Here is a 23,718-nt window from a genome sequence, read left to right on the forward strand (position 1 = left end):
TGAATTACAGCACTTTGCTGCTCTCAGCCACACTTCTTGCAGAACAGCCCCCAGGGCATGGAGATAATAAAGCTGTCGACATCTCAGGATCAGTGGGTTTTAAAATTAGCCAGAGAAGCGCCTTTAAAAGGAAACAAACCCAGTGCACCATATACAGGGGGAAGGACGCAATGTTTTCCACCAGAAAGCGATGTGCCCTTGGCTTTGTTTGCTACTGCCAAGCAGGTCAGGGCCTGGAGCACCCAACCCACAATGAGACAGGAGGTGACTCCTGTTGCAAGTGGGAGGTGGAGTAGGGACCCCAAGAAGTCCAGCACTGTGGTGACACTGTGATCCTATGAAAGAGATGGCTTCATGCATGATTCTGGTCCAAATCTTGAATAATCTAGAATGAACTGTTTGATCCTTGGATATTTTGCAGGGATATTTTTTTTTGCAGGGATAAGCAATACTGCCCTGACTGCAGCACGTGGCCCGAAGCAATGTGTCTTTGTGGAGGATAAACACTAATGATGCTTTTGGAAATGCCATATCAAGAATGTTCTGTGCTAACAGCTGCTCAAGCAGAACTTGCTGCAAATTTAAGTCCATGACATTGTGGGTTTGGAGTGGAGAAGGTTAGCAGGGACAGCAGTGTCCCTGGTCTCAGTTACAGTCTTGGGGCTGTTTACTCCTTGGCTTTTGCGGCTGGTTGCTGTTGCCCTATGAGGTGTAACTATTTCTACAGCTCGGTAAAGGAAGACGTGTATGAGCACGGTCCACAGCTGTGCAGATGTTAACCTAGGCTGTCCCTGGGATTGGGCCCTGTAACAGGAGGGCCAAGCCCTCCTATTTCCTCCAGCCAAAGTTTTGTCACATTAGCCAGAAGAGCTGTGCATTTTCACTCAGGGCTTTAGCCTCTGGTCTCAGTGCAAGGATGCTTGCACTTCATCAAGCTGCATTGACAGGAGCAGGAAGCCGAGCAAGCACAAAGGGCAGCCTGTGTTCATCCCGCTGTGAGATTTAGGCAGAGATACACAGTTTGGGGCCAGCTGTGGCAGTGTGCTCTGTGAGAGACTGAAAGAGTTAATGTCTCAAACATCGTGGAGAGATGAGGCGCCATTTGCATGGCGACGGCAAGTCAGCTAGCATGGGATGGGGAGAGCTTTTCGGAGGAGAGACTAAAAGAGGTATTGTCTTGTGAGACACTGAAAGAGGTACTGTCTCAAACATTGTATCGAGATATGGTGCAGCAAGTTGGCTAGCAAAGGATGAGAAGAGTGCGTTGGAGGATGTGCAGTTACCATCTATGGCCAGAGGTCACACAGAGTTTTATCTAAGAAATGGGCCTACAACCACCCGAAACTTGGAATGAAACTCCTCGCACCCGCCTCCCCCCTCCCCCAGCGCCTGCGAACTTTTGAGGACCAGAACAACATAAATCCTCTAGGTGCGTGACCTGAGGCAGGGATTAGAATATAAAGAGACACCTTCCCCAGGGAATGGCGTGCGCCCATCACCGGAGGATTGCCACGTCTGTCACTGTCATCGCGGGATCCAAGGGTGGTGATACCTTTCCTTTTCTTTATCCTCCTCTCTTCTCTTTTCCTTTTCTCACTTCTCTTTTCCTCTACTCTTCCACTATATATATATCTGGGCATATGAGTTTTGGATGAATTGTGACGGGTTGCCCGGAAAATAGCTCCATTGCCAAATTGCCTCTGTTCGTTCGCTGAGCTTGCTAGTTCGTTAAGTTTGTAGTTTGCCAGTTAATAAAGTTGCTAGTCTGACTGTTCCTCTGAGTCATTGTCGTGACTCTATCGGCCTGCGGCTCTGCCGAGTGGAGATCGGCCTTTGTTGGTAGGCAAACCCCCGGGAAATCAAAAAGATTCACCCATCTCGCAACCCACCGAGTGGGACGAGACATTAATTTGGTGTCAGAAGTGGGATTCCCCAATGTGACCAGTGAGAGGAACAGGGAGGGGATATCGACTGAGTCGAGAAGGGAGGACGTGAATCAGCTGAGTCCGAGTCCTCCGGCAGACAGACGATCATGGCTTCCCGGGTTCAGCCTAATCTGGACCGCTCCCCTTTGATATAGTTGTTAAAAACGTGTAACTCCTGCCTGACTCCTTGGGGGTGAAATTGGGCAGAGGAGAACTGGCAATCTCCGTCCACTGTTGCAGAGCGAATAAAGATTTTGGCAAAGGAGAACAGGGTGAGGACTGGGAAAGGAAAAACTGTAGTTTGTGGTGTTTTAGGAGCTGCACTGATGGCAGCGCAAAAGGATTAGCGCACAGTAAAATGGGCTGAGCGAGAGGCAAGCGAAATGTTACAAGATTTGGTTAAAAGCTTGCAAGCAGAGCTAGAAGCTGAGCGGAAAAAACAGGTACAAGCGGAAACAACAGCAAATAGGTTGCAGAATCAGTTGCGTGATGCTTTTGTCAGGGAGCGCAAATTGTGGTTGGCACTAGTGGAGGCGGGGAGGGAGCATCTGGAGAGCGAGTGTGGGCACTCCAGTCTGTCTAAGAAACATGAGCTAGCTGACCGGGGGGGGGGGGGGGGGGGGGGTAGCTGGCCACTACCCCTGGGAAGAAATGGAACAGGCAAAGTGCCAACTTGATGAGAGAACTGCTCCCCAACTTCGCCCACTTATTAAAACGGAATTTCAATATGAAGGGGGTGCTGATGCCGCGCCAGAAATCATAACGAAAGAAATTCCCTATAGTGCCACTGAATTGGCAAAATTACAAGAAAAATACAGTAGGCTCCCTAGAGAAACGGAGACGGAATATGTGTGGAGAGTCTCCCTCACGGGGGGGACAGAATTAAACTTTCTGAGGGGGAGACTCAGGGATACTGGGGTCCAGGCGTGTTTCTAACTGTCCCCAACACTCGAGCCCCCTGGTCCCTCACTCAAAGGGTGGGTGGCATACTGGGCTGGAGGGCTAGACCCCTTGGAATGGGGAGATCCGGTGACCATCCCCACTCCGGGACTGGATCAAATTACGAAGAGCGTGCAGAAAGCGGCCTGCCTCCAGCTCATGCATGACCGGCACTTAATACCCCATCAGCCCTCCCCGGTGTTGCTAAAAGCCGACCCCAGCCGAATGAATCCCCTGATAAAGGGCCTCCCTGACCCCTGAAGCTACATACCATACAAATCCAGGACCGCCTAAGGGTAGCGCTCCCAGTTCTGGAGCGTTTAACAGAAATGCTAACACCAGGGAGAAGCCAAATGCGGCCTGCTCCGGCGGAATTCCCCCTCACCTGGGGAGAGATTGCGTAGGAGCTGATCACTTACAGCCGCAACGTGGGAACCTCTGGAGGGGAACAAAGGGGTAAAGCCGCGGTTAGGAGAACCGGATTAGACAATCGGCTTTTAAAAGACCTACCCCTCAGAAGACCTCCTGATAATCCCTTGCTTTTAAAACCGGTCCGAAAAGGGACTGAGTTTTCCTTTTCTTTTGCAGGGGGACAACCAGACCGTCGCCTGCTAAAACATAGCGATCTCGTTGGAGGAGCGCTGGACCTCAATGACTACCGCCAATGTTGTAATAATAGCCCTAATATGTATCTACTATTTCTCACATGGATGGTGGTCCTCCTCTCCTCCGGGAAAGGAGGACACAGGGGAAGTGGAAACCATATTCCTTAGAAGCTTGTGTGGGAACTAATTCATGTGTTTACTAGAATCTGGAATAGAACCAACCAAGGGATATGTGTTGCCCTTCCCCAGTCAACCGAACAAGGATTGAGATTTGTTGGTGGTGGTGGTGGTGGTGGTTTTTGTTGCATTACCCAATATTATGTATAACCTGGAAAAGTTCTTAACTATAACACTGGTCCTGGGGACCCCCCCAAAAACCCGACTCTTGGAGAGAGTAAGGGTTCTGATAAGGGAGGTGTATTTGTTGGGGTTATCCTTCCCACGGATATAGAAACTGGGATGTTCTGTGCAACAAGACTTATGGTAGTCAAGTATTGTGGCATACCCCGTACACACTACCCTTTGCAGAGCCTGCCACTCACTGCAAAAGCTGACATCTCTCTTCCTCCACTCTGCCAATATATGCAAGTTTGGGATAAGTTGTGATGGGTTGCCCGGAAAACAGCTCCATTGCCAAATCGCCTCTGTTCGTTCGTTGAGCTCACCAGTTCGTTAAGTTTGTCCGTTTGTGGAATTCACCAGTTAATAAAGTTGCTGGCCAGCCTGTTCCTCTGAGTCATTGTCGTGACTCTACCGACCACACAGCTCTGTTGAGCAGAGACCGGCTTTTGTCGGTACACAAACCATCGGGGAATCGAAAAGATTCACCCCTCTCGCAACCCACCGAGTGGGACGAGACAGATGCTGAAGTACTTGTAAACAAACTGAGCACAACAACAAGTGATTTAAACAAATTAGAACACCCATTACAGTCTTCTCTATTAGCATTGGGAACTAACCAATGGCTCTTATCTGATATATTACCTCAGTGGGAAAGAATTAATGAAAGGGACCACCAACTGATTGTGGATGCACTTGGTGTAGCCCAAACTAATGTTTCTCTAGCTCTTAGTTGTATCCAAGCTCAGCTGTGGATGCAATTTATGGTAGCAGCAATTATAAGAAAAGGTGAAAAGGGCACCTTGCCTACTGAAATTCGAAAGGTAATTTGGGATAATGCAACTAACTTTGAGAAAGAATTCCAGTCCTGGTGGTATTTAGTCAATTTCACTTATGACCCCATTAGCAATAAGGCCACAGCTTTTGTCTTAACAATACACAATGCTTTGGTATACACCATATACCCAATCATTGCGTTGGGATTAAATCACAATGGAACTGTACTCTATCCATTAGAACATAGAGTATGGGCCCACTGAAACAGAAACAAATGGCAAACTGTTGATGTTAATGCATGCGTTGTACAGGAACAACAGGGATTTATTTGTGAGAGTAACACCCTCAAAGCCTGAACAAAATGTTTGTCATTTTGAAATACAACCTGATGAAGCCCCTGAAACTGTAGTTGTGTATAATGGAAAAGGATGTGTTTGTATGAGAACACTTTGTGATTTTATATTTGTAGATAATGTTACTGTAGATACAAGCAATCGCTCAAATATTTGTGTTTGTAACTTTACTAAAATTGTGGGATGTAACTGCAATTATTCAGCTCCTGTTACGTCTTATCAACTGTTACAGTCTAACTATACATTGAGTCAAGATTTATGGCCTACCCCCATCAGAATGAATCTTACATTGGTGAAGAAACTACTACAACACGATGACCTGTGTCAACTGCTAGAATGCATCCAAAACAATGGACTCAAAACTCTGATCACCGTTCATCATGATGCAGAAGAGATACACCATGTCTTGGAAAGAGTGAAGAAGGATGGAGAACACCACTGGTGGGAAACTCTTCTTGAATGGTCACCAACAGCAACGGGAGTGTTTAATCTTATGCTTCACCCAGTTGTCATTTTACTAACTCTAACATTAGTGTGTCTATTGCTTATAATTATATTGTATAGAAAGATTTGGTACATGATAAAACAAATAACCCAACTTCAACCACCCAAAACATACAAATTAACGCATAACATATAGCAGTGCTTCACTGTCTACTTACTGTAGATCTATAAGCGCACAAAATATCAATATACTGTTTATGGGACAGAGGCAAGAGGTGCCCGTACCACCACTCTGTGAAGGTAAGATGAATTGACTATAGTCACGGGGTGGAGTGTGGTGGTGTGCTCCCGCCCTGCTCCCTGCACAAGCAGTAACCATCAGTGGGAGTCACCCTGATAGCTGCATCCAGCTTATACTGGACCTTGAGGACGAATGGCAACAAAGTAGCCAAGGGCTGCCTGAAGCAGGGATCTACAGGTCTTGCTGATATGCAAATATGACCATAAGTCAATCATCTTACTTCTTAAATAGTGGGCAGCCCAGGGTCCTGTGAGCTGATCTGCACAGCAGCGGGCTGCACGCCAGGATCTCCCCTTGAGCAGGGACGCCTCTCAAGGTTACTCCTCAAGGTTGAGAGACTCCTTGCCGCAACAGATCTTCAGTAAGTGACTAATAGCATGCTAAACTTTGAAATCTTAGCTAAGTGATATAAAGGATTGATTGCGCATATATAATCCTTTAGACATAAACTGTTGACCAAGTCTGGGACTAGGACTGGATCTAGCCGCACCTAGACTCCTCTCTGAGAAGGAGTTTAGAAAGCAAGAGGATCATTTTCGGAACCTCATGACTCAACGGGAGGGTCTCCCTGACAGTTTTGTCTGACCCTGTCCTCTATGCAGTAAATGATCAAGTGTACCTTGCCATCGAATCTTGTTAAATCAGTGTCGCATTGAACTTTGTTAACTCCCTATTCTGTATCAATAAACTATATTTTTACTTCTCTCTTGCGAGTGAAGTGCACGCTCACTCCATCCGTGACACCAGCCTTACAGGAGGCAAACCCACCTTTTCTCTCCCTGACTCGGGGAGAAGGAGAAGGGTTCAGCAAATCAGAATTTGGCAGAATTTGACCCGCTGGTGTTTTTGCTTATAGTAGGTAGCAGGTCTTATGTGGAGAACAGTGTTCTTTAATCAGGATCTTTTACTTTATTGCAATTAACTCTGTTATGCTAATACAGTCTTGCTGATTAAAGACCCTAAGTTTCCCTCTAATAGTCCTGAATTACTGCTAGGATAATGAGAATTCCATTTCTGGCACGTCTGTGCGTGCCATCCAAATCACAACCGTATTCATGTACATACCAAATATGAATTATTCTCGCAACATTTACATCAAACATCCTTCCTGCATCAAAAATACCACGCCACACTCAGTTAAAAACAGCTTTCTCATGTTTTAGCGCTCAGCTTAATACTATTATTATTAGCCCTGTGTTATTACTGCTGTATATTTAAGTGGCTGTCAAAGGACAATTGGAAGTCTTGGTGTACAAGGCTGAGCTCTGAGGGACGTGGGACAGTGGGTGACGCTGGATGAGCTGTTCGCTGGCACTTATTCATCATGCCTGATATATCCTTATTGCTCCAAGGGTGTATGTACAGTAGTGATATCATGCCCAGTGATGGTGAAGCACTGAAATAAAATCACTGCTGTGGAGATAATTGCTCCTAGCCCATGACAGAGGCATGACTGGAGTGTGTCACGACACCAATGTCACCGGAAAAGTGAGTGCAGCAAAGAAAATGATCACCAGGAGGTCTGACAGCGAAGCCACCACACTGGTAGTGGTGTTTGGTACAGCCATGTGACAGTTCCTGGCTCCAAATCTGTCCCCCAGCCAGTGGTGCGGCATTGATGTGCGCAGTCCATCTAATGAGAGGTGTTTAAGCCACTCACAGCTTGTTTTAGGACACGGCTGATGCATTGACCTGAGCTTTAGATGACCTCTCACAATGCCATCTCCATGATCTGCTTTTTTATCCAAAAACTCAGCACAGCCTCTCACTTTGCTGGCTGCCAGGTCGCCTGGGTGTCACAGCACCTTTTAAGAGCAAGCCCATGCCTTGGCCAACTCAAGGGCCTCAGACTTAATTTTGTTCCAGCTGTCTCTTTCCAAATCAAGAGCAAAAATTTTTTGCTATGATTTATGATGTATTAAATGTTAAAAAGATGGTGGCCATTATTAATGAAATGGAAGTCTTTCCTACCCATAAGTTACCATAAAATTGGATCTGAACTAATGTAATTTCAAGGAAACGTAATACGCTGCCATCTTAGATACCAGCAAGAGGCCAAACATGTTACATATCCTCTTTTACGGTCTTCACAATATTAGTCCAATTTGCAGAACAAACACATTCAACCCTCAGCCCTTGTGCTGTGACCCATGAATAATACTGCTAATAGGATTGACATGTCTGACTGGCACTCCGGGACAAAACTCCTGTTGAATTTAATGGGAGCCTCTCCACTTCCCGCATTCTTCCTGCAAAATCTCTGCCATCATCTCCTCCAAAAGGCATTCACAGCCCAAGTGAGAGAGGTCCGAGCTGCAATGATATCTGAACCACCTGTAGGACAAATGTGCTTTGAGGTTGCCTTTTCTTTCTTTAGAAGAGGCGTAACCAACATTTTTTTACACTGATAAATTTTGTAGCCACTCCAAAGAGGTTAGGCTCTCTCCCACACTTGGCAGTAGCAAGGCGGTTATATGATTCTGAGTTGTATATGGTTTATATGATTTTCTGGTAATGTATGCTAGCTCCACTTAGATTTCGGTTGTAAATCTTCGAGTTACCAAAATTTGCCATCAAAATGAGAACCGTAGCATCAGCTTCTCTCCTCGCTTCCTCGCTTCTCCCTTGCCTAAAGGCAGCATCAGATTATTGTATCTTGAGGCTGTTACAGTAAAAACTGTTAGCACTGAGGCTGGAATAATGTTTGATGCTCACTCTCACATGGCGAACCTGGTGCCCTATAGATTTCTCTGACTTTTTATATTTATTAAGTTGGTAAGAGGACCTCCATCTCTTTTATGAGAGGATCCAGTGTTTCCCTGAAAGGTACAGAGGGAACCGGGCAGAGATTTATTCTGTTTAAATTGTGTCATTAATTTCCCTGGCCTGCGGCATGACAGTAGCAGTGCTGGGAAGGGAGCTCTGGAGATCTCCAGTCCAGAGCAAGACTATTGCCCACACTCGATCAGGACAATCATAATATCTTTAATATTATTATTAAAGGGAGGCTTGATTTATAGACCTTATTCTAATTTGAGGCATAGAACTTGCATCGTGACACAGGACACAAATCACTAAGCAGCTTTAGGCAGTGAGTTGAACATTAAAATAAATGATAACTACTAAACACAGTTAGTACAGGCTCATGCTGACATTGGTCCTGTTATCAGAGCTCCATTTACTAGGAACAGGAATTAGTTTTTAAAATACAGATATTTTTCTTCCTTTAGACTGGCTTGAAAGGCAAGTGCTGCCCCTACAGAGAAAACAGAAAATCCAGTTTGAGACAGAAACTTGTGCACTCCCTGGGTGCCAGCACCGCAGGAGGACAAAATCGCCGAAACATTTGGAAATGGCAATTCCCAAAATCATGTGAGGTGAAGGATAAATACAGGGTGCGACCAGAAAAAGCCTCCAGGACTGGATCCTGGGACTGAGCAGGAAGGAGAGCTGTCGCTACGTGACCACAACATCTCTGGCCGTAGCAGAAAACCACACAAGAGCTTGACTAGGAGCCTCCAGGTATCACTTCACTCCTGCTCCTTGGACGCCGTGGAGGTGACACAGTCCAGAGCTCAGTGGCCCAGCACAGGGGGACAGCCCTGTACCTGTCCACAAGTTTCACTCCAGACAGGTTTTTCTGGGTCTCCAAATGAGGTGACTTGAAGATGATCTGGAGGCATCATCCTGTTTTTCCACTTGACACAGGGTGGATGGCAGGTTAGGAGGGGAAGCATGCCCTTCTGCTCCACCACCGGGGAGGCCGTGTCTGGGTATTGGGACCAGTTTGGGGCTCCAAGGGATCTCCAAAGCAGAGCAAGCCTAGTGCCACTCTGGCAGTGCTGGATGGAGGCCAGGGCATACGAAGAGAGGCTAGGGGAGCTGGGCTTGCTGAGCTGGAGATGAGGAGGCAAAGGGGGATCCAACAGCACCTCCCCCTGCCCAAAGGGGTCCCAGAGATGCCGGGACTGGACTCTGCTTGGAGGGGCACAGCAAGAGCCCCAGAGGCACCGGCACAAGCTGCAGCACAGGAAATCCTGGCTGGTCCCAAGGAAACAGCTTGTGCCTATGCAAGAGGAGGAGGATCCCCATTCCTGGGGATGCCCTGACTCACTCGGACATGGACCCCAGTGACCTGCTGCAGCTGCGGCGTTGGCCCTGCTGGGAGCGGGGTCAGGCCAGAGACCCCCACCCCAGGGTACCTCCAGCCTGTGATGGCACATTTGACCCCATGGTGGGACATCAGGTTCAAGGTGACCATCTCCAGGACTTACTGGAGAGCGCAGAGCTCCGTGCTGGCTGGGAACTACTGAATGACTATGGCAGATGGATCCAGGGAATTACTGAATGACTATGGTAGGATGGAGCTGGGACTTCACCGCTTCTGCAACTGTCCCCATTTGTCTTCCTTCAACATAACTGTTACATCACTTTGCCCCAAGAAATCTGCCTGTTCCCAGCCTCTGCCATGCTGCAAATTCAGCCTTGAGCACTTGCAAAGCCATTTCCTCCTGTTCTCCCACGATTTTAGCACGCTGCTCTGAGAATAAACCTGCTGGCAAAGTGAATACAAGGAGCACCTGCAAGGTAATCTTCTCCTCTTTTGAAAGCTGGGAGCTAAGCAGGGCTCCCCGAGTCACTGCAAAGACACAGCTGTGCAACTGCCCCTGTGAAATCCCACCTCAGTGCTGCTGAGTTTGCAGAGCAAGGTTTTCTTCTTCTGTTAACTCCTGCCCACAGCCTGGCTGAGGTAACAGAGGTTTAACCATTCTGTAATTAACACCTCTTAGGCTGCTATAGAGTCCCGTGCTGCCGGACCTGCCAGAGCACGCAGGGACTGTCTGCAGGGAGGAGGATGCGGTGGTGCCTGCTCAGAGCTGGTTGGCTCCAGTCCAGGCTCAGCTGAGCCCTGCTAGTGTGTGTGTGTGTATGGAAAAACACAATTTACCTTTTTGGGGATAAGCATAGCTTTTACAAGGAAACGGGCAAGCAGAGACATGCAGCACAGCAACGATTCAAATCCACTTTTGGGTTTATTTATTTACAGTTAATGTTAGGGGTCCCGGGAAAAAAAAGCTTTTTGAATGAGCAGCACTAGCATCGTGGGAAAAATCAAGGGCTGCAGCATGTGAGGTGCAATTTCAATAAGAGCTTCAAAGCAAATCAGATCAAAACTCAGCCTGGAAAATCAGATCAAAGCCACAGCATGCAAGAGCACAGAGATAACAGCCCTGTTGAGCTGCTGTCATAACACTGCTATATCTGTTTCCTTGTATTGTTCGCTATCCTCCTACAGGGAGAGGGTAGCACAGTGCCCTCCATCAGCCACGCTCCTCCTTTTCAACTCAGCAAGAGGGACGAAAAGTGCATATGCCACCGCCTGCATTAACATCCTCCTGGCAAAAAGCACAGCTAAAACAATTTGCTCCATAAACTGGCACTGGGGACTCTTCTGGTGAGGAGCATCGCACAACGTGGGAAAGCGTTGCGGGTTTCAACAAGCTGTACTGCGAGCAGGCGCTCGCTCCTTGAAAGAGGAGGCAGCACAGAACGTTGGAGCCAAAGATGATGGAGAAAAGGGAGTGAGGGATACGAAAAGCCTGGGAGCCGCCATTCTCAGGAAACACACCGCTGCCTGAAAAGAAAATATATTTTTTCCCTAAGAGCAGCAAACCTCATTAGCAGCGAAGGAAATAGGGAGGAGAATAACTTCCTGTGGTTGTCGTGTGCTGTGGCATGGGGGTCCCCTTGGGATGCTGGCAAGAAGCATGTCACTGGCTGAAGGGGGCGGGAGCGGCAATATCTGCAGTGGGAGACATGGTACCATTGTCTCCGTCCAACTCCTAGCCCCATGGCTACTCATTGTCTCCCACCCGTGTCTGCATGGCGGTGGGTCTGAGCCGCAGCTTTATTCCCCAGCCATTTTTATGTGATCCCTTGTCACCCCTTTCATTATCCAATGGGAAATGCCTAGCATGCTGATAAAGGAAATGTTGTACAGATCCATTGAAGGTACGAAATGGTGGTGCCATGGGCTGTCCTATTTCTGCTCCCAAAGCCCATGGACACATCCAGTCCCCAGGACCTGGGAGGAGCAGTGGCCCAGTCTAGCTGGGACACTCTGCTGGCACATGGGATGCTCTGGGCAAGTCAATGACAGCCCTGCGCCGAGTGCAGCTGGCCTCTGGAAAACCCTGTGGGTCCTCTCTTGATAACTGTTGGCTTGTTGTCTCCCTTGAATTGTCTTTTCTTCCTTCTTTTACTGTCTTTCATGCCTCTTTTCCATTTTTCTTTCTTTTTCTATTTAAATGTGGAAATGGTTGCTATTGCCCTGGCTCTGTTAAGCGTTTCTCCTTTTATTTCAAATTTTGATGCTTTTTCCGCCAGACACATGCTGTTTTAATCAGGAGCAATGACCCATTAAAAGCAGATTAATTAAAGAAATGAGTTTATGTATTTTTCTAATGATCTGAAATGAACAGGAGGAAAACTCTACAATCTTGCATTTATAATGCTGTTTGCCTGCAACAGATCACTGGATAATATCACTGATCTGAGAAGATGATGCCATCTTACCATTAATCATTTCCTTGAATAATAAAATAGCTGAATTGGAATCTACTGCATCCTTTGGAAACAGATATTTTGGTCTCTCTTACCATTTATATTGCAGTTAAGAGCCCTGCTCTGGAGTTTCTTAAAACCATGGCATGTGAATGCAGTGTGCCCTTTGCTTCACTCCATTCACGATGTATTTAATTCTTATTTTTCACTCTGCTGCCGCTACTGTTGTCCTTAACACCACTTGCCACCATCAGGGGACAGGGACAAAGCCCTGTGGGACTGCAATGCGCTGTACAAATTTGGAGCAATGACTGCTCCTGACATTTCTAAGGCTTTTAAAAATGTCATGGTCAGTGCAACCCTATCTAATTTCAGGGTTAGCATAAAGTCACTGAATAAATGATGTCATATCGTGTCAAAATGATACCAACATGGTATCACGATGGCACTGAGTTGATGATGCCATTTAATGTCAAATGGTATCACGGATAAAACCACTAAATAAATGATGCAACCTACATAAATTCTGCAACCTACATAAATGAAGCCACCCGATGTGATCTCATAAATACCATCAGTGAATATATGACATCATATGGTATCAAGTGATGTCATAAATGAAGTGATGGGTAAATGGTCATTGCTGTACTGAAAGATGTACCTACGGTGAGTGTGGTAAGATGAAGAAGGTTATTGAAATTTTATTTAAGTTAGTTTAACATTAGTTCATTAATAAAGTATTAGTGTGCTAATAGTAAATGTATTACATCTAAATAAAAATATCTCCTCAGACTGAATATCATTAATTTATTAATCACTGATCAATGCCTAATGATTATTAATGATCATGATCTATTAGCATCTTCCTGTTAATTCATTCATGTGTACATCAATTTTGATTAATTCATTTAATCAAAGTGCCAGCAGGAGAAACCCCCAGCTGAGTGGAGCCATGGATCATCCCCTCCCGCTCCCGCATGGGCACCTCCATCCCTCAGGGAGCCCCCCGAAATGATGTTATCTGCTGCCGGCACACTCTCTCAGCATCTTCCCCGCCCTTGGTGCTTGGGGACTGGTTGTAACCCAGCAGGAAAGGTTGTTTTCAGGAACACAAGTGGCTCAGCATGATTAAGCCCAGGCAGCAGCCCGGGAAAACTATTTCTAAGCCTCTCAGACAGACCTTTGTCATCCCCCCCCCAACAGGAAGGTCAGGCTCCCCGGGAATCAATTTGCACAGCCTTCAGATTCATATTATTTGCTGAGAAATGCCCATACTAGGGAAACAATCCCAGAAAGGAGGAATTTATTATACGATTACCCTGGGGGAAGTGTCAACGACATTAATCCCATTATAGCATTAATAGGATGGGGTTGCAAGAAATGATAGTCAGGGAGAAAACAGCGCCCTGCTGAAAAGCAGGAACCCCTGTTAAGAACGTCCCTGTCCTGATAGCATCACACAAGGGGAGCAAATAGAAAGATATAATGTGACAGGGATTGTCAAGTCCCCCATAGGCTCCACTGGCCCAAGGAGGACACACCAGCACTCCCAACAAGCCTGTTTGTTCGTCCCTGGCATGGCTGGGTGGGTGCTAGGCACTTGCAGCAATGGCGAAGCCTGGCATTGCTTCCAGCAGGTCCCCTCTGCCTTCACCATCAGCTTTCCTGTTTTACAAGGAGAAATGAGGCAGGGAGCGGTGAGCTGGCCCAGTTCCCTATTCCTAAACCCTTTCTGGCACAACCATGCTTATGCAAGCCAGCCTTGTAAAACTTTGGTAAGAATCAGATTTTAAGCCTGGTCAACTTGGGAAAAAACAGAACTGAGCAGCTGGTATTAACTCTACTCACAAATAAATCCCTCCTCAGGGATGAGAGAACTGAAGCCATTGGCTCCTGGGTTATCTTCAGCAAAAAAACCAAAAAAAAGATGAAGTGACTGGATTAAAAACAAGGTTGTGGCAACAACAGCGAGGGGGAGGAAAGGACCTGCCTGGAAGGGGGCAGGAGGGGAGACTCATTTGCAAGTGATACATGTGGGGTTTGGCCTCTCTGAAAGCTCCTTATTTAAGGCAGTATTTTGTTTGCTCAGACGGTTTACAAGGTGCTTTCTTGCTCTATGGGAGAAGATCAAGGAGTTCTGGCTCAGCTCGGGAGGACTCTGGTCCAGTCCATTTGCCTGGAAAAAACCTCCTCTGCCTGTATGTCTGTCTCAGCTCTGCCAAAAAGTTGGGTGACCCAGCGTGGCACCTGCATTTCTCACTCATTTCCATGATGACTTCCAGGAGATGTCAAGCAAAGAGTGGCAAAATAGTGGCCAATACAATGCTCAGACTCTGTTTTCCTACTCAGATTAAAAAGATGCATTTATATTTAGCCCATGAGTGCTGCACACAGACAACCAGGTGAAAAAACGGATTAAAAATTATTTGCCTGGGAGAAAAGTCAAGTGAAATCTCGTGCTGGATTTCCCCAGCACCCTCCTCCTAAGCCATCCTCTTCCATCTGCGTTTCCCCTTGTAACTACTAAGTGGTTTGCACAGGGCAAAAGCTGTTGCCTGGATCCTGAGGTCAAACAAAACTTGTTCCCTCTTCATCAACACTGATGAAAAAGTGTAAAGAGCTGCAGTTCATGGCAGATATCAAAATATAACTTTCACACTGGCTCTAAATTTGAGTTTTATTAAACAGAGAATTTTTGCTCTGAATGGCTAAACTACACTTTAAGAAACTGCAGTATTTGGTAGTTCTTTACAGAGGACCAGGACACCACTGTGTTTCACCTCTCCCAGTGAATAAATTACTATTTATCCTAGCTTAATTTCAATTTTGCTTGGGTAATGTCTGCAATCACTCATTGGTTAGGATAAGTCATGAGGGTTTTTTTTATATTTCTATATGTTTACGTGCCAAGATCAGCAAAACTGTCTCTTGCTTTATGTTACTGTGACATACTGGCACATCCAGTCCTTCCCATATTTGCTTTCATCCTCCTACTGCCTGGGATGTGGTGCAGCTCTGCTATCTCCACGATCTGCTGGCTAGCAAATGCCTGAAATATGGGAAAAGTTTTAATCAGACCTTGCAGGTCTTCCCACGCTGCGGAGCAGACCTGCAGGAAACCAGGCTCAGCGCACGCAGGTATCCCCACTGCCTCTGTGGGCACCGCAAAATGCTTTTTACCTTTTTGGATAGAAAAAATCCCAGCTTTTTTGTATTAACAAGGCACAATTTGTGAAGTGCAAGGTTTGAAATAGGATGTGAGGTGTTCGTGTACATGAAACAAATTTTACCCTCTTTCTACCTAGAGAAGATGACATCCAGAGGTCGCTCCCAAGATAAATTGCTCTGTGATTTTATTTTAACTAAGATTTTATTAATAACAGCTGACTTCTTGTATCGCCAGAGCTCTTGATGTTACAACGACGAAGGTGAGCATAAGCCCAACAGCCAGGAACAGCCCCTGGAGACTGAAATAAAAGCAGATGCCAGAGTTTGCTCCAACACCACACCCTCTGGTCTTGCAGCTCTCAGCACAGGACCCATCTGCACCAGCTCTAGATGGCATTTTTCTTGTGGAAAGGGAACATTTCCCCATGCCAGTGGGGAGCGTGGCCTCACCTCCCAAAAGACGAGGCCATGTCTGGCACAGCTCTGTCATGCCACCAGCCAGATTTAGTATGAGAACTTCTCACACCCTACTATGCCTCATCTGCCTGGAGTAAGTTATGCTGATGCCAGATTTCAGTTTGTTTTGGCTACCTGCATTCAGAAAGCTTCAAAGTAGCTCATTTTAAGGAAAATCAGTGGTTTTCACGGCGGGAATTGGCCTTCCCCGGTGTCCCAGGCCCTAACAAGCAGCGAGGAGGGAGGGGGGCGGGAAATCCTGCTGGAAAAACAGCTTTTGGCAGCGGCGTTCCCTGACAGAACGTCAGCCACGGCCCCGACCCGCCGCACACAAGATGGCGGCGCGGGATGACACGGCGGTCACGTGACGCGCGGTGCCACGCGCCCCGCCCGCCGCCGCCGCCGCCGCCGCTGCACGGGACACGGGGCTGCCGCCGCCGCCCAGGGGATCCGCCCGCTCGGCGGCCGCGCCGCGCCGACCCGGCCCGCTGCGGGGCTCCGCGCCGCACGGTGAGCAGTGAGCCGCGCCGCCGCCGCCTCAGCGCGGGGCCGGGCGGTGGGGCCGGGCGCAGGCCCGGGGGCGGCGGCGGGACGGGGCGGCGCGGCGGGTGACAGCGAGGACAGGGCCGCCGCCGCCGCACGAGGCGGGGCCATGTAGCGGCGGGGCCGGGCCGTGGCTCGGGGGTCCCGGCCCCTCAGCGCGGCGGCGGCGGCCCCCGCAGCCCCGGGGGATCTGCGGGGTGTGTCCAGGCCCCCTCAGCCCCGGGAAGGGCTCCAGTCCTCTCAGCCAGGGGGCCTGAGGGAGCTCTGGTCCCCTCAGCTCGGGTGTGTCTGGGCCCCTCAGCCTCGGGGGGGCCCAGGGAAGCTCTGGTTTCCTCAGCTCGGGGGGCTGTAGTCCCCTCAGCCCTGGGGGCCCAGGGGAGCTCTAGTCCCCTCAGCCCCGGTGCCTGATCGGGTCTGTTCCCCTCAATCCCAAGGTGTCTGAGTGGGGGGTTCAGTCCCCCCTGCCCCAGGGTGTCTGGGGGGCACGTGGTCCCCTCTGCTCAGGTGGGACCATGGGGGTGAGCTCAGTCCCCTCAGCTCAGGTGGGGCCTTAGGGCTCCTCTCAGGCCAGGCCTGGGCCCCCCCTCAGCCCAGGGGTTGCCTGGTCCCCTCAGCTCACTGGGGTGCGAAGGCAGGCTGCTTCCCGCTCCAAAAGAAGCCAGAGGCATCCACTGCGAGTGGGGAGGGGATCCGCCCTGTCCTGACGACTTCGAGGGCCATAGCAGTGGTGTTAGGGCTGTGCTGCCTCCCTGGGTCTGAGGTTTGCTGGGTAGTGGTGGCCCAGGGTCTCAGGGATGAAGAGGCTTGAAGGCAGAATGGGGGGTGAGAAGGAGAGGCCTTGCCGTCACCGGCACCCACCCTGGCAGGTGGGCACGCTCCCTGTTTGCTTGTGAAATTGCTTGCTGATTGACAGGCTGGATTATTTGGATTTTTTTTGGGTGTATAATGCATGTGGCTATCTTTTTACTGTGTTCCTGCTGGAGGTCCTGTTTTGATCAAGGTTTCTAATTTATATTGTCGTGTGAAAACCTCATTAAAGAAGGCCTCAGTGCCTTTAGGCACCGTAAATACGTGAGGCAAGGATGGAAAGAGAGAGAAAAGAGTGTAATTTGTAAAAAATGGGAGCTCTGCCATATTGACGTGGTGCTGATGAAGCTTGCTGATGCAGGGAGCCTCTCTTAGCAGAGCTGGAAAAGGGATATCGATGAACGTCCTCGTGTCACTTCGGCTGGTGGCAGCATTGGTGCATCGTGGTGTGATGACAGGTTTTGTAGCGATTCCTTAAGTCTCCATTCTGCCACTTCAGGTCCATGTGGATGAAAATGGTTTCTGTTGGCTTTCATGCCTGTTCGTGAACCAGTATAAAATACAGATGTGATGCCTGACAATTCAACTCAGTGGAAGCTCTGCTATTGATCTTGATGGGTTTGGGCTTGGCTACGTTTATTTGTTTGAGGAGTGGACATTTCACTGGAGTAACGTGCACTTCTGTTTTATTTCATGTAGTATTTTGGTGGGCATTGGAATTACTTCAGCTTTGTGAAGGTGTTTAGAGTTTGGAAAGACAACGCAATCAACCCTGGTTGGTGGCAGACGAAAGATAAAGGCTACTTTTACAATAAAGGTAATAAACCCCCTTTAAATCCAGAGAGATTGCCTTGATTTTCTGGGTTTGTGCCTGTAGAGCAGAATTAAATTTAGCCCAGATGCCTTTAAACTGTGTTTGTGGTCTGTGCAACAAACTGTGATTCCCAAATCATTTATCACCCTTCTTTCATCTTTCACATATCAACCTAGAGACAACATGTCTCTTCATGTTTAATTAGCTTTTAATGAAAACTTGTGACACTTCTAAATTCAATAAATTGAAGTACGTGGATCATTTTCAGGACTTGGAGGTATTAATGAATACTGTTGGACTACTCTGAGTTAACGGTATTCTTAAAAGGCAGTGGCTTGTTAATAGCACCTTTTGTATACATGTTCTCCATGTATATCATTGCTTCTCTCAACGCTCATCAAGCTTGAATAGGTGCTGCTTTTAATTAAATAATTACTGAGTTCTCTTGAATTGAACATGTGGAGGAAGAACACATGTGCCATCGGTGATGGCAGCTTAAAAATTCTTCCCATCTTCTGGTCGTTGCTGCTCTGCGTTGTTCAACGTGGGTTAATTGGTGTGCTAAATATGGGTGGCCTGGGACTTCCTTAGATTTAATAGCAATTTCAGTCCTGCCGTAAGGAACGATTGCTGAATTAAAGGCTTTTTTAACTGGGGCAACAGGACATCCTGTAAAAAATGCTCAGACAAAAATAATCCAGAACCTTGTTCTCCAGCATGTCAGGAAAGGCCTGTTTGGAGTAAAAAAAATCTGTATAGCACCATCAAAAAATGAACTAGGACACTTGCACATGGCTGTGAACGCTGGTTTTGTGGAACGTGACATGAGATTCTTCTCTTCACTGTGTGGTTCCCAGAGACATATGTTGTGCAGGACAGATTTTTAAGGCTTCACAGTGAGGTAGGTCCAAACTGTTCTTCGCTGAAATAGAGCAGAGCACCTGAATGCTATTTCAGTTGTAATTCAAGTGCAACACATCAAAACCAACTGTATGTGGAAAAAATGCTCTGAAGTAGAGGTGAGCTCAAAATTAGCTCAAAAACCTGAGTTTAGAGAGGTTTTGTTTAGAATCTGAGGGTCATGAACTAAGCTCCCATGTACTGTCAATGTTTTCCAGAGGATTTTGTTGTCATTGGGAGGCTTTTTGCACCCAGGACACCAGCACACAGATAGAGTCAGGCAGCCCTCCAAAGGCTGATGTTCTGCATGACTCCTGTGCTGCGGATTGGAAACTCTGGCTTCTAATACATCTTGAATTCCCAAAGTGTGTAGCATCATTCAAGTTAATAATTAAGTCCTCTTCCCCCCTGCCCCCCGCAAAAGGCTGGGGGAAATGCAGAAGACTGAAGAAAGCATGAAACCTACTGGCTTTTTGTGACACTTTCATCCCAAATATATTTTATGCTTTTGAAAATCTACTTAGCAGAGACAGTGTTTGGTGCGGGTTACTTGGGCTTGATTTTTGTTGACAAAAAGAACATCCATCCTAATAAGCTACTAAGTGTAACTGGTTTCCCTGTGCTGTGTATAGTTCATTAACTTAAGTGAATATTTAAACATCTTTAAAATGTTTGTCTATTGTTTCTGGTCTTATCGGACGTGTTAATGTAGTTGAGGGGGAAAAAAAAAATCCTTGAAAGTACCACCTGAGCTTTGTTCTGATAGCTCTTGACCAAGAGCTGTTAAGGGAAAAGAAAGTCTGATTTAGGAGACTATAATGGGTGTCTTCTAATGTGTGCATAAATAAATGCAGCTTTTAATATGTAGTTATTGCTGTTGCTGGTTTTACAGTTCATTCATCCAAATTGGAGGAGCAAGAACATGTCCTGTTGATGCTTCCTTCATCGGCTTGTGTGGTGCTGCTCTGGTATCCGTATTCAAACAAAAATGCTAATAAATCTTTATTGTGAAAGCATCTTCACTAACCGTAGGTTTTGCTTGTGCTAGTTTTCTTAGATTTAAACAAACAAACAAAAATCTCCCTCTTCTTAACCATAACTCTAAAGCTGTTTTCTCTCTCAGACTTCCCATCATGGTCTGCCTTCTGTCTCCCTGATTTTGAAGCTCTTTGGAGGTAGCTTGCTTTATTTAAAGGAGTTAAGGCAAAGCATATTGCCACTTGGAAAAAAGGCTTAAAGGAATCCCTGAAGTGCGGTAGCTTTGTGTTTTTCTAATGCAGGAAGCATAGCTGTGTGAAAACTGGCAGCTTTCTTACCAAGCTGGGTGAGGCGCAGGTGTGCAGTGGGGAGGCAGGCTAGCAGAATTCCTCAGGTGTCCTCGCTGGGCTGGCTTCTTGGGGTGCAGCGTGCATCCTTATCAGCTGGCTGGGACAGTGCTTGGAAAATTTAGCACTCCCATGAGTATCAGTTGGTGTGGGTCTGGGGAATGGTGGTGAGTGGGGTTGCATTGCCTAAGCCTTCATCAGAAAAAGAAGTAGGAGGAAACAGAAATAAAAATTGCAGAAGAGGTTGTAATTCCTGTCTTAAGAACTGAAACAGCCTTACATTAGGTATATTGCCCCCAAACCCCAGCAGTTCGGAAGGAGATCTTGCTGAATAAAGCAGCCGCTTTTCGTCTTTGCTCTCATATTATGTGCAGCTGTTAGCTGTGTGTTGTATCTGGAGAGGAGAGCTTTTGCAGCCTTGGTTTAAGAATGATTTTTAATAGCTGTCATCTCTTACTGTCTGGTGCAGCCTGCACCTTTAATTTCCTTGACTAAAAAAGAGCATCATGTTTTGGAGTGTCTTACAATTTTCCTTACTGGTCCATTAGTGTATTAGCTTAGCTTCATGTGTGTTGAATGCCATTAAATGTCACTTGCAAATTTAATGTTGGGAGCACTGAGATTTGTGCTAGTTGAATTTAAAGTCTTATACTTGAATATGTTAAAATGGCAGGTTCAGAGAATTGAAATACTTCAATGGGAGAGCATATAAGCATTTGCAAATTTGCTCTTGTAAGTGAATCTAACAGTGCATTTGTGTAGATGTGAGGCGGAGACCCTGAGTGGACAGATCGGGTTTTGATGGGGCTTTGCTATCTCTTTTTTATTACGATGTAGTGACAGCTGGCAAAACCCAGTATGTTGAAAGTCTTCATGCTTAACATCTGTTTAGGGTCATTGTTCACACTAACTTAACCTTAAATACTTCTATAAAAATGGTAGAGAATATAGAGGCTTTCAGTTCAAGTTAAATTTCTCCTTCTCCTGCAGCCATAGTTTTAGGTACTAATGCAGAAAGGGTAACTGTTTGGGTTGTTGGTCTTGGAACTCTGTTGTGCTTTCTTCAGTTGTCCGTGGGTCTGACTTCTGTGTTTTTTATGCGTGAAATAACACATTTTGCACCTGAAGGTTTGTTGTTTTGGTGTTTTTTTTGTTTATTTTTGTTTTTTGTAGAGGACAGTCTGCACAAAAACTCTGGCATTTAACACTTGTTTATTCTCAACTTCAGCAAAACAACCAAGGGTTAAATAGAGACAGAAACAGCTCTCACCACCTACAGGAGACCCTACTGCTGTGCTTTTCACAAGGTAGAGTGTTAAAGATATTACCCTTGATTGGAAAGGAGTCATAAAGATTGTCATTAGGATTTCCTCACAGTATAAGTCTGTGCATCCCTAGATAGCACAACGCTTTTAAGAAGTTTGTCTTGAAACACTTCCATAGAATGTCTTGATACCGCACTTTGACCACTTCTGCCACTGAGATGGCATTTCATATGGGCTTCTGGCATGAGGTCTCCTGCCACTTTGAAGTAAAAATTTGCCAGGCATTGAAAAGTTTGACTCCGCAGTCAAGCACAGTGCCAAGCTATAAAAGCCCTATTTGTACACAGAATGGATTTTTGCTTGCTAGGAAGGCTTGGGTAGTGCTTCAGTAACTGCATAGGAATGGCTTTGAATCTACATACCTGTGAAACAGCTACATCTAAATTGAGCTGTAGTTTCTCTTCTGCTCTGAATGTTTGTACTTTGTCTTCCTTGCACCCCTGCTCTTCTGCATGGAGTTTTATGTAGTTGGATTATATTGCTCTGGAAAACTTTGTCAGGGAAGTTAATTTAAAACTATTTGAAAGGTTTAAAAATGATGAAAAAGACCTTGAAAAGCACCTTGAGGGCGATTGCTGCAAAAATACCTGCTTGGCTATGCGAATGGCATACAGTTCCCAGAGTGCGCTCACCATTCACTGATGAAGTAACTCCAAGGCCAGTGGATGGCCTTCAGCGCGAGTGCTGTTAGCCAGCTTGGCTAGTGGTGCTACATCAGGGCTCAAGGTCAGCTTGCTTTAAATGGGAGTGAAAATCCAGCGCCAGCAGGTGAGTCACGTAGCGGGGAACTCGGGATGAGCTTTACTGCTTACAGAGGGTGCACGAAGAATATAAAGTGCCAATGGTCTGTGATTTTGAGAGTTTAGGGAATACATTTTTAGTCCAATAGTTAAGTGAACAAGACTTAGAGGAAGGAAGAGGAACATACATGTTCATCTCAAAATGCTGAAGTTGGGTATTTGTGGGACAGGGCGCTGAGCAGAGGCAGTGTGGGGGTAGGTGGTGTTCAAAGCAGCACTGTGAACAAAGCAAGAATGGACAGAAAAGGGTGAATGTAAGCCTGTGAAGGTCCCTACTAAATGACTTTACAGAGTGTGGTGTTCTGTTTTCACCACTACTTTTGGGATGCCAGCATATGTGTTTAATGGAAACATGATTTTATGGAGACTCGCTGTGCTAGGAGAAGCTTGCATTTGCCAAAAGCAATACTTAGTAATGGGCTAGGGTTTCTTATCTACTCTTCATGAAACGGTGCAAAAGCCTTATTTCGTGGTAATGAGTAATTATCCACAAATTAACAAAATGACTTGTCAGATATTGCCTTTGTTTTCATGCATGTGCAATTTCCTGTTCAGTTTTTCTCCCTTTCGAAACGTAATTAGATGGTTTATCAAAGGACATTTTAAAAACAAAAGCAGGGCCCGAAGCACGTTTATCAGAAGTGGATTATTTGCCTTCTGACACTTTGTTCAGAATTTCTTTGGGAATGCTTGCAAGAAAATGAGTATCTGTGCTGAGAAGACTCAGACCACGTGTCTTGTCTACAAGCATCTATAATGTTTTTGAGAGGGAATGCCAGAGTTCAACTGAGAGTTCAATAAGTATAAACGGCTATGAGAATACTTGTAGAGATGGCAATCACAGACAGATTTATGTTACCTGCTGCTCAGAGCAAGACTAACCTCAAAGGTACGTCAGGTTTTTCAGGGTCCAGTTGAGTTTTGAAAATCTCCAAGGAATGAGATCTGTTGCTTTAAGAACCTAATGTGGCTTTGGGGAGGGGGATTCCCACCTTGTGTGTGGAGACAATCCATCCTGCAAGCTTTATTCGGTGTTTCTCAGTGCCAAGGTGGAATGGGAGTAGAGGAGAGGGAAGAAACTGAGATACAGATGATACTTAAGATACAGGTGCACCAGATATGCAAGAGAAAAGGCTGTTAGCTGTTTTCTTCTCTGTGCCTGTCCAGCTGAGCTGATGTTTCAATGAACTACCAGTTACTCCTTAAAGATCTTAACTTCTAAATGGCGCTGCTTAACTCACAGTTCATCACGGCACAAGTGAATTGACTGGCATCGTTTTATAACTGCCTACAGGGAACTTTCCTTGGCCATTTTATTGAGTGACTGCCAATC

At 46.5% G+C, this 23,718-nt stretch overlaps 1 protein-coding gene across 12 annotated transcripts in view; it reads left to right on the forward strand.

The window, feature by feature from the left end:
* Positions 1-16,233: 16,233 nt before the first annotated feature.
* Positions 16,234-23,718, forward strand: part of SGMS1 (sphingomyelin synthase 1) — a 109,391-nt gene continuing 101,906 nt past the window's right edge. For 8 of the 12 annotated variants that reach the window (XM_072870077.1, XM_072870079.1, XM_072870080.1 and 5 more), the window contains exons 1-2: positions 16,235-16,381; positions 17,921-18,038. The gene's annotated coding sequence lies outside the window, so the exon portion shown is untranslated. Of the gene's footprint in view, positions 16,382-17,920; positions 18,039-23,718 lie in introns of all 12 variants that reach the window. The other 4 variants (XM_072870083.1, XM_072870088.1, XM_072870087.1 and 1 more) reach the window with 2 other exon arrangements.

The sequence above is a fragment of the Ciconia boyciana genome, chromosome 8, assembly GCF_034638445.1.
Source record: "Ciconia boyciana chromosome 8, ASM3463844v1, whole genome shotgun sequence".
NCBI classification, from domain to species: domain Eukaryota; kingdom Metazoa; phylum Chordata; class Aves; order Ciconiiformes; family Ciconiidae; genus Ciconia; species Ciconia boyciana.